General features: G+C 52.1%; 2 long non-coding RNA genes across 2 annotated transcripts; one reads left to right on the top strand and one right to left on the bottom strand.

Annotated features, from left to right (window-relative positions):
• Window positions 1-411: 411 nt before the first annotated feature.
• Window positions 412-3,281, top strand: LOC148221939 (uncharacterized). Its single transcript, XR_015807074.1, has 3 exons — window positions 412-837; window positions 1,500-1,598; window positions 3,118-3,281. It is a non-coding gene; the product is annotated as an uncharacterized LOC148221939 (long non-coding RNA).
• Window positions 1,941-4,502, bottom strand: LOC148221938 (uncharacterized). The gene is made up of 3 exons (XR_015807073.1): window positions 4,032-4,502; window positions 3,238-3,405; window positions 1,941-2,911 (listed from the first exon to the last, which is right to left on the bottom strand). It is a non-coding gene; the product is annotated as an uncharacterized LOC148221938 (long non-coding RNA).
• Between the last annotated feature and the right edge of the window lie 5,879 nt (window positions 4,503-10,381).

The following is a 10,381-nucleotide window of genomic DNA, read 5'->3' as shown; positions in this document are numbered from 1 at the left end:
CCTTGATTCCATCCCTTGCCTGTCTCCCAAGCGCCACCCTGTGGGCAGAGCGCGGTACTGCGCGCCTGCCTCTCCCAAGATGGCGGCTCGGGTGTCGCTCCCCGACCTTCTAACTCTGGCTGCAAAAGGAGGGGGGCACAGCAAGGAGCCCGCTCGCTCTAGTGGGATGCCTGCGCACGACGCCGACACCGATCCCACGGGTGCGATTTTCGGCGGCGTTTCCAATCGTGCGGACATCTCCTTCAGCCCGCTTCGGCCCGGGGGAGAGGGGCGGGGCCGCCAGCGATGGTCCCGGCGCAGCCCGGGCAGGCTCGGGGCGGAGCCGGGGCTTGGCGAGGCGGGGCACGGAGGTCCCGGGGACGGGACCGGGCGGGGCCGGGGCGGTGCTTTAGGGGCGGTCCCCAGTGGTCCCGGGCGGCACCGGGGGCGGGGCCGGGTGATCCCGGAGCGGTACCGAGCTGTGCTGGGGACGGTGCTGCAGGGGCGGTGCCGGGCCCGCCTCAGGGTGATTGAATGCCCAGAAATCGCCTCCTCTGCCCCGTGCTCACACTGAGCTGCGGGCTGCAGCGTGCTGTCGGAGCTCCGCACACAGCACGGATTTGGGCTTCCCCTCCTCTCAAACCCTCTCCCCCTTCTTCCTCCTCCTCATCTTCCTCTTTGTCCTCTGTCACTGCTGAGGCTCTGGAAAGAACTGAAATTCTGCAGGGAGAGATGTCCTCTCGTGGCCCCAGGGACTGCCTCGGCACGGGCCACGAGCGCCTCCGGCCCCTGCCTTCTCCTGCTTGAAAAGATCACCTGGAGCCCGAGCTCGGGGGGGTGAAATCAGCTGAAATCCAGGTAACTCTGTCAAGTGCCCCCCAGGGACATCGGCGGGGCTGGGGGATGAGGGTTTGAAACAGCAAATTCTTTGGAATATACACCTGTCCCTGTGCCGATGCTGCTGAGCTTCCTGCCACAGTATATCCCCACTCCATGAGGCGCTGTGAGGTTATGGCAGTGGGAATTGAGCAGGGAATTCGGGGCTATGGGCATAATTCACGGGAGCTAGCAAAGCTGACAGCCAACCCCAAATCGGGGCACAGCACAGAGAACAATCTGTGTGCTGCCCTGTCAGCTCAAGCTCCTGGGCTGGGAAGTATTGGGAGTTAAATGTATGGAATTACACAAATCACAGCAACTGGCATCACCCAGAGGGACAATCCAAGGCCCAAACAATTCCTCCACAGTCCACTCTGGGAAAAACACCCTGTGCCTGCCAGGAGCTCTGACCCTGCTTTTCCTACCAGCTCCTGAGCAGTGTCAGGGCCACCACGACGCCTTTAAAATCCAGATAAACCCCAAATCCTACACAGTGAATAATCCAAAGAAAGTACTGAATTGTTGTCATTAAAAGCTCAAAACTCATTAAGAATTCTATGACAACAGTGTAATGGACTCCCAGGAACCTCATGAATGCTCTCGGTTTCATTTTTGTGTATTTTTACTCCCTCATTTGGCAGCTTGTAAAACTTATCCTGGAATTCAGAGGTCAAGCAGGATCGACTTTGGATTGACCTTCACCTCTGTTCCCACTTTGTGCAAACACAACTCGTGCCCAGGTGGGTGAACTCATCACCTCAGCTTTTCACTCCAGAGTATCCCCTCCTTATTTCCCTGTAGATGAACTCAGATCCACTCCTCACCTCCACTGGTCATCCAAGCGTCCATTCTGTTCCCCACAGGCCCTGGTGGCCCCAGGGAGCTCCCTTGGCCTTTCTCCTGCCCCTCTGCAGCCCGAGGTCGCTACACAAACAGTTCTTGTGTCCCCTCTAAATGACCCCGGGTTTTCTGCTCAATGAATGGCATGACCCGTGCCCACTGCTCATGATTCACCCAACCAAAATCAAGAGCAAATGTTGCTTGGGCTTTAAGAACTTGAAATAACTCTGAAGCAGAAGAAATCACCTTTTTCTTCTGGTTTTTATTTTTATTTTTTCATTTAAGATGCTGGACTTGCCTCTGTGGATGTGTGCTGAGCTCTCACTGCAGGGGACTGTCAGGCCTGAATGGCTGTGAGTTCGTGTTCTTCTCAGTAGGGAATCAGAAATTATTCTTAGACCATAGAATTGTTTTCTGAAACCTTTCCCCTTTCCTCTTTGTGCCTTTGAATTTTTCAGCTGTTCCCTGTTGTCACTTCCCCTGCCTGACTTCTGTGCAGCTCCTAGCTGGGAAAAACTGGGAAAACTTAGAGGGTACAGAGGTGGAATTTTTGGCTGGATTTTTCTAACATTTCTAATTTTGCTGAACTTATTTCCCCAGTGAGAAGAGCACGAACTCACAGCCATGCAGGCCTGACAGTCACTGCGGGAAATCTGACACAGTATTAATAAGTAACCTTTCCTGAGAGCAGTCACCACCCCCAGTCCTCCAGCCTTGTCAAATGTTTGCAATGAATGGACCCAAGTTCTAATCCTTAATCTAAATTTATGTCAGCTTTTGTTAGAAAGATACCGGACAGTAAATCATACAAGAGAATTTAAAAATTGCACAAAGAATAACAGGCCCAGACCAAACCCAACCACCCCCATCACCGCTCCACCCCAATTTTGGGAGAAACAGTGATACAGTTTATAAATACTCTCCTTCCACACTATTCAGTCCTTCACCGCACATCCCCAGAGAGGAGTCCCTCAGACCTTGCTCCCCTGAACACCAGGAGAGCTGGAGTTTCACCCAGATCCCACATTCCCATGGCAGTTAATCCCAGCAGGGAGGCAAAGAGGAACCCTGCATCCTCTGACATAGCCCACAGCACGGGCAGCACCAGGAGCCCTCCAGGCTCAGACCTCTGGTGCTGAAGCCTCTGGGCTTTGGCTGATCAAACACCACAGCTCTTGGCAAAGATGGCAGGAGAGTCGTGATTCTTCCTGTCCTGAAAGAGAGGAGGAAAAGAAAATTAAGTCGACTGCAGAAGGATTCCAGCTCTCAACTTCTGCTCTGATTCCTCACTCTGGGGTTTTATCCATGACAAGTGACACCAATTCAGAGTGCCCTTTTCCAGCATTTTTATTCCTAACTATTTCAGACATTAAAAGGATGCTCATTTCTCTTATTGTATTCTTTGCTTAATTTTATTAGCGGCATTTTCATCCCAGACCCCACTTGTCAGTTCTTCAATCCTTTAGCACTGGACTTGGCACAAAGGGATACCCGTGGTGCTGCATCACAAGAAATCCCAAAGAGAAACCCCTTCCAAACCTGACGGAGAAAGCTTTCAAGGCACTCCAGAACACAGACAGCTTTTCCTGCCTTGTCAGGCCACACCAATTCTGTCCCATCCACCTGAACTGTGCAGGTGAGGAAAAGGCTTTCCTTGCTCCTCGGGAATCACGGTCTGAGACCACAGATGTCCATCCTGGGCAGCACCTGGAAACAACGTGGGAAAGGCAAAATGAGAGTGTTTTCTATCAGAAAATTACTACTACTAATAAAAATAACAATCAGAACTTCTGGACAAATTTAGTAACATCACTTTGATATGAGAAATACAGGCCATGCCCATCCTTGTAGCCCAGGTGAAAACAGGAAGGAGAACTAGAGGAAAAGCAGAGTCCCTTATTTGATCTCTGGACACAAACGGAGGCCTTTTCCCTGTGAAACCAAACTCACCCTTCCAGGGTTCCTGAGATCAGCTACGAGGAGGCTTTTGGCACTCCAAGAGCAGCTGGGTCACAGCTGGATGCGGCTTGGGTCTGGGAGACACCGTGCTCCTTCTGGAATTATAGCACGCAAATGCCTGCTCCTGGCCCCGGGCCCGGAGATAAAATCTGTGGGGTTTTTCCCTGTGCAACATTGTTCACCCCTCCCAGGTTCCTGAGATCTGCACAGAGGAGGCTTTGGGCACCCCAAAGGCAGCCAGGGTTACAGGTGGGGGCAGCTTGGGGCTGGGAGAAATCCTCATCCATTTGGAATTTTATCAGGCAGAAACCTGGCTGGGTGCACAGGTCTCTGGACACGACCAGTGGCCCTTTCCCCTGTGAAACAAAACTCACCCTGCCAGGCTCCTGAGACCACTTAGGAGGAGGGGTTTGACTCTCCAAGAGCAGTCGCAACGAGAGATGCTCACACAGAAGGCCATGCAGAAGAGGAAACGAGCGCACCCGCAGCCCCCCAAGGCGCGCCCCAACGCCCCAGACCCGGCACCGCCAGCTCGGGCAGTCCCATAAAGCATCCCCCGCCTCCGCAGCGGCGGGACAGGCGGGGCCCGGGGTCCCGAGGAAACCGAGCGTGCCCGGAGGCGCGGCAGGACGGCAGCGCAGCGCCGCCTGGCGGCGGAGCAGGAGAGCAGCGCCGGGCCCCATGGCAGTATCGGTACCCGTGCGCCCCCTGCTGTCCGCGGCGATGCAGCGCCCGATGCCGAGTTCCACGCCCGTGCCGCCGAGGGAGAGGGGCACCGCTGGCTGGGGCCTCCCCGCCGACACGGACAGAAGCCGAAGCAGAAGCCCCGGTGCCATTGGCGGCCCCTACCCAGCGGGCCGGGCTCCGCCGGGCCCGCGGCCCCGCGCGGTATCGGGTCGTCCCGCTCCCGTCTTCGTCGCACCCGGCCCTGCTCCTGGCATGAAGCGCGTCACCGCCCCGCGCCGTCCCGCCCCCCGCGCGTCATCGCGTGCGTTCGGCGGCCCGCCCCGGGGGCGGTGCCGGGGGCGCTACCCGGGGCGGTGCCGGGGCAGTGTCGGGGGCGGCACCGGGGGCGGTGCCGGGGCGGTGCCGGGGGCGTTCCCGGTCGCCGTGCCGGGGTAGCCCGGGGAGCGGTTCCGGGAGCGGTTCGGGGGGCGGTGCCGATTGCAGTCCCGGTCACTGTCCCCAGTCCCCGTCCCCAGTCCTGGTCCCGGTCCCAGTCCCCGGTTCCGGTCCCCGATCCTGGTCCCAGTCCCAGTTCCCCCGTCCCGGAACCCGATCACGGTCCTGGTCCCAGTCCCCAATCCCGGTCCCGGTCCCTGTCTCCAGTCCCCGTCCCCGATCCCGGTTCCGGTCCCTGTCCCAGGTCCCCGTCCGCGATCCCGGTCCCTGTCCCATTTCCCCGTCCCGGTCCCCGATCCCAGTCCCGGTCCACGGCCCCGATCCCGATTTTTCCCCCCCTTTCACACTGATTTTTCCCCCGATTTATCAATGATTTTTTTCCCCATTTTTTCCCATTTCTCACTGATATTTTCCCCCATTTTTCAGGGATTTTTTTCCCCATTTCTCACTGATTTTTTTCCCCATTTTTCATGGATTTTTTCCAGATTTATCCCCATTTCCCACTGATTTTTCCCCATTTTTCATGGACTTTCCCCCCCCGTTTCTTACTTATGTTTTTCCCCGATTTCTCATTGATTCCCCCCCCCCCCCCCCCCCCCCCCCCATTTCGCACTGATTTTTTACCCATTTTTCCCCATTTCTCACTGATTTCTTTCGCCATTTTTCATGGAATTTCCCCACCCATTTCTAACGGATTTTTTCCCCACTTTTCCCCATTTCTCACTGATTTTTCCCCCCATTCTTCAGGGATTTTTTTCCCCATTTCTCACTGATTTTCCCCCCCATTCTTCATGATTTACAGGATACTCTATCGTGAATGGAAAGCAATTAAAGGAAGGGGGGAGGTTACCAGCCACCTGGTCAGCTCAGACAGCAGAGCTGCACACGCTTGTGAGAGCCTGTGAATTATAGCAGGACAAGACATTAAATATATTTACTGATTCTAAATATGCATATGCGGTAATACATGCATTTGGAAAACTATGGGGAAAAAAAGAGGTTTATTAAGCTGCAGAAGAAAGAAGAAAAAAATTGGTTTACAAGGGATGGCAAGCAGTGGATACCAAAAGCTCTAGCCTTACAATTGTTAAAACAACTTCATTAAAGGAGTCGTTCTGTGCCTTCTTTGGGGTGAGGAAAAAAGGCTGAGGGGGGCTCCGACGTGGTTTGGGGCACCCCAAGGTCCCTGGGAGAGGGAGCCGGGCTGCGCTGGAGGAGCAGGTGAGTCGGGCATGGCGGGGGGTCATGGTGGGTGCCAGAACATTGAGAGGGAGGGGTGGGTGTAGAATGCATGAAAAACAGAACCTTAAAAAATAGCTAAATATAGTCTAAAAGGAATGTTTTATTGGCTTGTGTTTGGATAGAGGTAGGGTTTTTTTATAGATACTGTAAATAGAAAAGATAAAGAATAAAAATATAGAAGCAAATATAAGAAACCAATATATAAATATATTACATTACATTATATTATGTTATGAAAATAGAAATATATAAATATTCAGACTTTAAAAGGAATGTTTTATTGGTTTTTATTTGGTTAGAGGAGGGTTTTTTGAAAATAATATAGGCAAAAATATACAAATATGCAAAAATAGATACTGACATAAAATTATTATAACTATATATGCATATATATATGTAAGTATAAATCTATAGAAATAAATATAAATATAAAATACATGTATGTAGTATGTAATAGAAATAATTTATCGATTTTAATATGTTCTATTAAATAGTATGTTATAATAGAATGTAAATAGCATCTAGTATATTAATATACTAGTAAAAACTACATTAAATAGTATATAAATATAGAATACACAATATAGACATATAAATCTACAGATATAAATATGAAAACTAAATAGAAAAATATATTCAAATATAATTTAAAATAATCGAGTTTTTTGTTTCTATTTGGTTAGAGGCAGAGCTTTTAAATAAATAATATTAAAAACAATGAACCTCCAAGTATAGATGGATATAGATAAAATAGAAATAACATTAGTAATATAAATCTATGTATATAATGAATAATAAAATAATATTGTATATATGATAAATAGAATAGCAATTAAATTGAATATATGAAATATGTCTAGATTATGACTAGAAATTAAATATTAAAAAATAGATGATTTATATATATAAAAGTTTTTTTTTTTCATTTGGTCAGAGGCAGGGCATTTTTAGTTTGGGTCGGGGTTTTTTTGGGGCGTTCATTGAGAGGATTTTATGACGGGTGGGGACTCTGGTGCTTGGAACTCTCTCCCTTCTCTGTCTGTCCCTGACAGGGCGGCAGTGCCGGGCTGAGTTGGGCGGCAGTGCTGCCGCCGTGTGGACACGGGCGGGTACTGCACCGTGCCCCTCTCAGGATGGCGGAAGGGCCCGCGGGCCGGGACCCAGCCCTGCGGCAGCGCTCAAGATGGCGGCCTCTCTAGGACCCCGGCGGATAGGCGTTTACATAAAACGCCTGTCCGCGCTCGCCGGCGCCCTCACGCCCGCGGCACCGCGGACCGCGCGGCCGTTGTCGGCACGCTCTGACACGTCCGGGAAAATTGTCGGCGAGCGGATCGGCGTCGGCGATTTAATCAGGCATCTTATGCCTACACACCGGGGTCCTGATTTTTTCCCGCCCTTTCTGCCGCCATTTTTGGCAGGTCAGCCGGAGTGCCTCCCGAGCCGCCATTTTGAGAGTGCGGACACACTCAAGATGGCGGCCTCTCTAGGACCCCGGCGGATAGGCGTCTACATAAAACGCCTGTCCGCGCCCGCCGGCGCCCTCACGCCCGCGGCACCGCGGACCGCGCGGCCGTTGTCGGCACGTTCTGACACGTCCGGGAAAATTGTCGGCGAGCGGATCGGCGTCGGCGATGTAATCAGGCATCTTATGCCTACACACCGGGGTCCTGATTTTTTCCCGCCCTTTCTGCCGCCATTTTTGGCAGGTCAGCCGGGGTGCCGCCCGAGCCGCCATTTTGAGAGTGCGGACACACTCAAGATGGCGGCCTCTCTAGGACCCCGGCGGATAGGCGTCTACATAAAACGCCTGTCCGCGCCCGCCGGCGCCCTCACGCCCGCGGCACCGGGGACCGCGCGGCCGTTGTCGGCACGTTCTGACACGTCCGGGAAAATTGTCGGCGAGCGGATCGGCGTCGGCGATTTAATCAGGCATCTTATGCCTACACACCGGGGTCCTGATTTTTTCCCGCCCTTTCTGCCGCCATTTTTGGCAGGTCAGCCGGGGTGCCGCCCGAGCCGCCATTTTGAGAGTGCGGACACACTCAAGATGGCGGCCTCTCTAGGACCCCGGCGGATAGGGATAGGCGTTTACATAAAACGCCTGTCCGCGCCCGCCGGCGCCCTCACGCCCGCGGCACCGCGGACCGCGCGGCCGTTGTCGGCACGCTCTGACACGTCCGGGAAAATTGTCGGCGAGCGGATCGGCGTCGGCGATTTAATCAGGCATCTTATGCCTACACACCGGGGTCCTGATTTTTTCCCGCCCTTTCTGCCGCCATTTTTGGCAGGTCAGGCGGGGTGCCGCCCGAGCCGCCATTTTGAGAGTGCGGACACACTCAAGATGGCGGCCTCTCTAGGACCCCGGCGGATAGGCGTTTACATAAAACGCCTGTCCGCGCCCGCCGGCGCCCTCACGCCCGCGGCACCGGGGACCGCGCGGCCGTTGTCGGCACGCTCTGACACGTCCGGGAAAATTGTCGGCGAGCGGATCGGCGTCGGCGATGTAATCAGGCATCTTTTGCCTACACACCGGGGTCCTGATTTTTTCCCGCCCTTTCTGCCGCCATTTTTGGCAGGTCAGCCGGGGTGCCTCCCGAGCCGCCATTTTGAGAGTGCGGACACACTCAAGATGGCGGCCTCTCTAGGACCCCGGCGGATAGGCGTTTACATAAAACGCCTGCCCGCGCCCGCCGGCGCCCTCACGCCCGCGGCACCGCGGACTGCGCGGCCGTTGTCGGCACGCTCTGAAACATCCGGGAAAATTGTCGGCGAGCGGATCGGCGTCGGCGATGTAATCAGGCATCTTATGCCTACACACCGGGGTCCTGATTTTTTCCCGCCCTTTCTGCCGCCATTTTTGGCAGGTCAGCCGGGGTGCCGCCCGAGGCGCCATTTTGAGAGTCCCGACACGCTCAAGATGGCAGCCTCTCTAGGACCCCGGCGGATAGGCGTTTACATAAAACGCCTGCCCGCGTTCGCCGGCATAAAAATAAATATGCATAAATATAAACATAGACATAAACATGCACAAACGTTAACCTGCATAGATATAAACATAAACATAAACATAAACATAAACATAAACATAAACATAAACATAAACATAAACATAAACATGCAAAACAATAATAATAAATAGAAATAGAAATAGAAATAGAAATACAAACATTAATAAAATCAGTGAGAAAGGGGGTAAAATCAGTGAGAAATGGGGGGGAAAACCCATGAAAAATGATGGAAAAATCAGAGAGAAATGGGGGAAAAATCGGTGAGGAATGGGGAAAAAGATCAACGAAAAATTGGGAAAAATCAGTCAGAAGTGGGGGATAAAAATCAGTGAGAAATGGGGGGAAAAGTCGGTGAGAAATGGGGAAAAAATCAGTGATTAATGGGCGGGAAAATGCATGAAAAATGGGGGGAATAATTCAGAGAGAAATGGGGGCAAATATCAGTGAGAAATGGGGGGGAAAATCAGGAAATATCCATGAAAATTGGGGGAAACATCCATGAAAAATGGCGGAAAAAATCAATGAAAAATGGCGGAAAAAATCAGTGAGAAATGGGGAAAAATGGGGAAAAAGGAGTGATAAATGGGGGAAAAAATCAGTGAGAAATGGGGAAAAATGGGGAAAAAATCCACGAAAAATGGGTGGAAAAATCCATGAAAAATCAACGGAAAAATCAGTGAGAAATGGGGAAAACATCATGGTGAAATGGGGCAAAAATCAGAGAGAAATGGGGAAAAATCATTGAAAAATGGGGGATAAAAATCAGTGAGAAATGGGGGGAAAATGGGGAAAAACATCAGTGAGAAATGGGGAAAAAAAATCTTTAATAAATTGGGGCAAAAATCATTGAGAAATGGGGAAAATAATCAGTGAGAAATGGGGAAAATTTGGGAAAAATCCAGGAAAATTGCGGGAAAAAATGCTTGAAAAATTGGGGAAAAAATCCGAGAGAAAATCCCCGGGAATCCCCGGGAAAAACCCCCCGGAATCCCCGAGAAAATCCCCCGGAATTCCCCGGGAAAATCCCCCCGGAATCCCGAGAAAATCCCCCGGAATTCCCCGGGAAAATCCCCCCGGAATCCCCTGGAAAATCCCCCTGAATTCCCCGAGAAACTCATCCCGGAATCCCCGTGATAATCCGTCCGCTATCCCCGAGAAAATCCCCCAGGAATCCCCCAGAAAATCTCCCCGAAATCCCCGGGATAATCTCCCCGGAATCCCCGAGAAAATCCGCCCCGAATCCCCTGGAAGATTCCCCCGGAATCCCCGAGAAAATCCCTCGGAATTCCCCGGGAAAATCAACCCGGAATCCCCGAGAAAATCCCCCGGAATCCCCGGGAAAATCCCCCAGG

The sequence above is a fragment of the Sturnus vulgaris genome, chromosome 15 (assembly GCF_052056855.1).
Source record: "Sturnus vulgaris isolate bStuVul1 chromosome 15, bStuVul1.hap1, whole genome shotgun sequence".
In the NCBI taxonomy this organism is placed as follows: Eukaryota; Metazoa; Chordata; class Aves; order Passeriformes; family Sturnidae; genus Sturnus; species Sturnus vulgaris.
This window is presented reverse-complemented; position numbering and strand designations above follow the sequence as displayed.